Raw genomic sequence first — 6,345 nt, forward strand, 5'->3', positions numbered from 1 at the left:
GAGCTGGAGGCTGGCCTGGTAACACAGCGAGATCCTGCCTAAGAGAGCTGGGAATGGTGGTAGCATGCACCCACAGTCCCAGCTGAGGCTGAGGCAGGAGGGCTGCGATATAGCAAGACCTAATCTTAAAAAGAAACAAGCAAAAAAATGGTATTTTTACATATTTAAAGTTGAATATTGAAATTAAGGGGGTCAACAAGTGGTATGGTGGCTAAGCCACTGAACTCCTACATGTTCAACTGCAGTTCGAATCCTAGACCTGGCAACTTCCTTTCCTCCTTTCTTCTTCTTTTTTTTTTTTTAAAGAGGTTTTTGCCTTAGGGCACATATACTTTTGTGGGGGGGGGGCAGAGAGGAAGAGTGACAGAGACAGTAAGAGGGAAAGTGAGAAATCATCCCCTGAGGGAGACGTTCATTTGGCAATCCCTTCTCTTCCATTCTCCTCTGGGGTCTTGGGCACACACACACAAGTACCTGGCATGATTTCAAGCCACCAGGTCTGAGACTCGAACTGCCATGTGGGAATCCAGTGATGTAACCACTACCCCATCTGCTCCCCTGGGAGCTTAATTTCTCACTTTCTAGATCTTTGTCTCTTTATGGTGAATATAGATCCCCAAATTGATCCATAGATGAATGCAGTAGCATTAAAATTTTAACAAGTTTTTCTAAAATAGAAACTGAACGACTGATTCCAAAATGTACATGGAAGTAATAACTAACTAGAAGAGCCACCACCGGTCTGCAAAGAGCAGGGTTGGCGGGTTTACACTACCTGGTTTAGGATTTCTGACAAAGCTCCAGTACTGAAGATGGTGGGGCTTGGACATACAGACGGTCACACGGATCAGTACGGCAGACGGAGCCACACAGAGGGGACTTCAGGGAGCCCAGCCCAGGAAAGGGCGTGGCGTCCAGGCGAGGAGCCCCGATGTCCAGACTGGTCCGACCCTGAAACCCGTGCACTTGGTCTCACGGCCAGTGGGTTTCTGGGGCATCTGCAAAGCTGGAGTTGCATAGTGCAGGCAGCTGAGCCTGGCAGCGCACACGGATGCTAGTCAGTAGGCCTGGGACCCTCTTTCCAGAGCGGGGCCTTGGCAAGGGTCCTCCCTGAGTCCACATCTGTGTCCGTGAGGCAGGACACCGGCACGCTCTCCCTGGTCATGTTAAAGGGCACACACCACGAACGGGACAGGTGCTGTGACCGTGTGCGCTCAGGCCCTGAGCAGAGGTGTCACTATTAGTCTGCTCGGACTGCAGACCACATTCTCCACAGTCCTGGGGGCTGGAAGTGTGAAATCCAGGTCTCCGTAGGGCCAGGCTCCCTCCCGAGTTCTAGGGAGAATCTTTCCTTGCTTCTTCTAGCTGCTTCTGTTCTCCAGATGCCCCTCGGCCTGTGGCCGCACGGCCCTCTGCCTTCATGCAGCCTGCTGTGTGACTGGGTCCCAGTCATCCCTCTGCCTTCCTCTGACGAGGACACGTGGCATGGACTTAAGACCCACCCCAAACCCAGGATGGCCACGTCTCAGGTCCTTAATGTAACTACACCCACAAAGACGTGTTCCCCACGTTAGGCCCACTCGTGCTCCAGAGCTGGGGCCTGGATGCCTCTCTGGGGGCCTCCGTTGAGTCCACTGTGCCCACCCTGCTGGAGGCCCTTGGCGGCCATCCGTCCCTGCTCTGTGGTTGGCTGGTGCTGGCACATTTCGCTCAGCCCACCTAAGTCCAGAGGGGCCTCTGCTCTCCGGCCTTCCTGGCTCGAGAAGGAAGGGAATCGTCTACACCTGCCCGGCCCTTGGCAGTAGGGTGAGTCAGACCCGGGCCCTGCAGGGGCCCTGCTGCTGGGCGGGCGGCCCAGAAGCAGGAAGGGGAGGAGCAGGGAGGCGGGCACACTGGGAGCCCGCGGCAGGTCACCCAGCCCTCCTGAGCCACGGTTTTCTCACCTCTACGAAGGAGGCGAAGATGTCCACTTTCAGCCTGCGGAGAAATCAGGGTAAGGGGCGCCTTCCAGAGTGACGTCACTGGCGGGCCGCGGCCCAGTGTGCCAGCCCTGCTCACGGCACTTCAGCTCTTCTTTTCTGGACGGTGGGGAGCAGCAGGGTGGGCTGGAGGGCCCACTGGGCCTGCTGCTGACCCTTGACCTCCACGAGTTCCTGCTCTGGCTGGCAACAGTGTTGGTTCAGAGAAAGGGTCCTGGGTCCCTGAAAACTTGGGGTATTTCTTGTCCCCAGTGCACGCTCATCCTGGTAAAGCCTTAAGGGGAAGAGCGATAGTGCAGATGGTCCCCAACTAGCATGCCTCAACCTTGTGATTAGTCAACTTAGTGGAGTATTGATTTTGCCATGGTGTGAAACAGTAGAAACCGCCCTTCGAGGACCACACACCCATTCTGATTTTCGCATTATTACAGTAGCCAATAAATACATGCAGTATCTGACCTTTTATTAAAAATAGGCTGTGTTCGATGTCTAGCCCAAGTGCAGCTAAGTCAGTGATCTGAGCACTTTCATCCTTTCCTTTTTTATTTCTTTTGGCCATAGGGTGCGTGCGCTCACCAGAGACAGAGACTGAAAATGAGAAAGCACCTCCCTGGGGGGATGGCCAGGAAGCAATCCTGTCCTCCATTCTCCTCTGGGGATCTTGGGAATACATATGCACCTGGTGTGATTTTCAAGGCACTAGGTCTGGGACTCGAACCTTGCAGTCACCCATGTGGGATCCAGAGCCTTAACCTCTGAGCCATCTGCTGGCCCCTGAGTATGTCTGAGGGTGCCAGGCTAAGCCGTGTTATTGAGTAGGTTAGGTGTGCTAAGTGCGTTTTCAGCTTATGCTGAGTATATCAGGATGTGACCCCTTTGTTAGCTGAGGAGCAGCCGTATGTTAAAACTTTTTACTTGGCAAAGAGATGTCAGTGTCCCCTGATACTGTTCATCCAGTGTCCCCTCTGTGCACACGCAGTGCATTTATCAGATCTGAGAAATTAACGTGGTACAGGCTGTTAGCTCGGGCACACACTCGGTGAATACATATGCACCTGGTGTGATTTTCAAGGCACTAGGTCTGGGACTCGAACCTTGCAGTCACCCATGTGGGATCCAGAGCCTTAACCTCTGAGCCATCTGCTGGCCCCTGAGTATGTCTGAGGGTGCCAGGCTAAGCCGTGTTATTGAGTAGGTTAGGTGTGCTAAGTGCGTTTTCAGCTTATGCTGAGTATATCAGGATGTGACCCCTTTGTTAGCTGAGGAGCAGCCGTATGTTAAAACTTTTTACTTGGCAAAGAGATGTCAGTGTCCCCTGATACTGTTCATCCAGTGTCCCCTCTGTGCACACGCAGTGCATTTATCAGATCTGAGAAATTAACGTGGTACAGGCTGTTAGCTCGGGCACACACTCGGTAGCATTTCCCTGGCTTTTCCACTACGTTGGATTCTGGAGGTGTCCTGAAGGCAGAGTCAAAATGGGCTTCTGATTGGGCAGCCTTTTGGTCTTGGCAATCGAGGGACAGGAGAGGTGCCATTGCTCGAGAAGGGAAAGGTCTAGGGCGTGAAAAGCTGGTCGGTTTTGACTTTGAACTTGAGACACCAGCCAAGTGGTCATACTAAATAAGCGGGGAGAGGTCTGGCTTGGAAGGAAAATTGCAGCTACACTTAAGCGGCCATCCACCCCCACATCTGGACTTAAGAAGATTTTAGGGAACACTTAATCCGCCCTGAATCTGGAGGATGAGGACAGTGATTGTCAGGCAGGGAGGCAGCCCCTGAGACACCTCCCTGGCCTTTCCCCAGCGGGCATGCCCGAGTGCCTGAGGCAGGGCAACACCCAGGACAGTGAGGGCAGGAGGAGGAGGCGGGTAGAAGCTGGCGGGCGAGTAGCATGGCACGCCCTGGCTCGCACACTCGCAGGTGCACACGGATGCCCGCCCCCCTTTCTCTGCCAGGCAGACGCTGAGCTCCAAAGACCACCCCCCAGCTTCCCAGCCCCTGCAAACCCTGACTTCGGCGCATTCTTCACCCCGGTCCACCGCGCTGCCCAGATTTATTTCTGTGCTTTCTCGCAGCTGCCCACGTGCTTGTTTTGTGCAGCAATCTTGTCTAATTCATCTCGGGGCCGTAGTAAGCCCCAGGCCTGCCTGGCCCCTCACAGACACTGAGTGGATGTTGAGGAAATGAGCATGCACGCCTTCCTAGGAGCCGCTAACCGGGAAGGAGCAGAGGCAGGCAAGGAAGTGCAGACCCTGAGAGGCCCTGTCTGACAGCAGAACAGCCGATACTTAGCAGGACGTGCGACAGGTGCGCGTGTGAACCGGAAAGCTCTCAGTCCCCTCAGCCACGATCAGCAGCTGCACCACTATCCCAGGGAGGCCGCCAGGACTCAGGGATCTGCCTTTGCCACAGGATGCCCGGCCACTCCTCTCCTGTGCTGTTCCCAGAGAGGCAGCAGCCTGGGCACCTAACGCAGCAGGACAAGAGGACCTTCTGGAAGGCATTGTTGGTGGAGCGCCAACGCATTGCTGCTTCTGAATCCAGGGACCTCTGCTCCAGGAAGGCATAGCCCCTTGGATGTCTGAGAGTGTCCGGCTCCTCGGGGCTGGAGGCTGCTCTGCACAGTCCCTGGCTTGCCCCTGTGACATTGGCAGCCGCCCCTGTGCCAGGGGCAGCCGGTCGAGCTCTGCACATACCCTGGCAGCCAGGTCTCTAAGACTGGGTATGGCAGTTCTAGGTCGTTCCGGGGTTCCTCCCTCAATATGCACACACACACACATGCATGTGAACACACGCATGTGCACACACACACATGCACACACACACACACATGCAGTAAGTGGCAGCATGGCAGATGTGGCCACTGCGATTGCATGGCGGTGGCGGCGGGCTCTGCAGCTCTTCACTCCCAGGGGAGCTGGGAGGCCCTGCGGTTTGCAGCGAGGTGTGGAGAATGGAGAAGGCTCCGCGGTGTTAATGACAGCAACCCGCACTCCCCGAGCAGCGCGTGCGAACTCGATCGCTCTTTAATTATCTGGAATTAAAGTGCTGTGCTCACCCTCTTCATGTTATGGTGGAGGAAATCAGGGCATCCATTAATTACCTGATCCATATGTAAAGTGTCACACATAATTTTTCCAGAGCAAAGGGTCCTTGCCCCTAGACCTGCATCATCTCTTAATAACGACGCGGAGTGAAGGCAGAGAGGACCCGGTCTTGGGAAGAAGACCCGGAGCCTGAATCTCGCCGAGGCCAGGGTGCAGGGGTGCCGAAGGCCTCCCCCAGGATCTCTGCGCACCAGTTCTTGCAGATGAAAGGGAGTGAAAGGTTCTGAGGCAGAATTAGCAGTCCGCTAGAGAGCTGTTCTCCTCCCGTCGGGGCCTGTGAGATGGAGAAGTGGGTAGGCAGTAGGAACAGCACGCAGAGCATGTTTAAGCTGCAGCATGAAAGGCCTGGGTTAGGGAGAAGGAGGATTTCGTTCAACTTTCTCCTGAAGCAGGTGTTTCCTGACCAAGCTGGGGAAGAGTTCTCCTTTGGGAGGATCTCTGCTCTAGGGACCAGACAAAAGGCCAGATGGTACTGAGGTCACACTGACCGTCAGCTTCAGAGACGTGCCCAGGCACGCTGAGGGTAGGGGACAAGAGGAGAGAGGCAGAGGGGCAGAGGCAGCTGCAGGTACTGTTTTACACTGCACCGGCATTTCTGCCAACTGAAAGTCGCATGGCCGGTCCCAGGTCCCCCGCAACACAGCCACCTCCCAGGTGCTTCCCGAAGGGCTTGACGAGCTCACCCTGGGCGTTGGGAAGGTTGCTAGTGATACCTCCCCAGCTGGGTTTCCTTCCGGTCTGAAGTGGGGGTGCCCCAGTCTGGAAGCAAAGCTGTGGGGGGCGGGGGCAGTGATTAAGTGGTGAGCAGCCCATCTGCAGCCCCAGAGCCCTCCCACATGCACCCTCCGACCCCCTCTCACAGCTGCCTCTGGTGGGTCCTATCCTTCCCTACCCCCATTTTACAGATGAGGAGACTGAGGCCAGGGCCACAAGGCAGAGCTGGTCCCAGCACCAAACTGCTGTCCAGGCTGTCACCCACCAAAAGCACAGCTGCCCATCAAGTATGGGGGAGGCAGCTTGCTGGTCTTTCTAAGTCATCTCTTGTCCCTGTTTTAGTCTCTTGGAGGTTCTGACCCACTCAGACACCACAGCTGGCTCCCAGAAAACAGGGCTGTTGGTGTCCCCATATTTCCCTCCTGCCTGCTGACCCAGGCCCCAGTGAGAGGAAGAAAAAGAGAAGGTGCCATCCCTTCCTCCACCTCTCCTGTCGCTGAAGCCAGCCACAGGCAGGACAGAACGCGCAGCCCAGCCCTACA

This window comes from Tupaia chinensis, unplaced genomic scaffold (assembly GCF_000334495.1).
Source record: "Tupaia chinensis unplaced genomic scaffold, TupChi_1.0 Scaffold000159_1, whole genome shotgun sequence".
Lineage (NCBI taxonomy): Eukaryota > Metazoa > Chordata > Mammalia > Scandentia > Tupaiidae > Tupaia > Tupaia belangeri.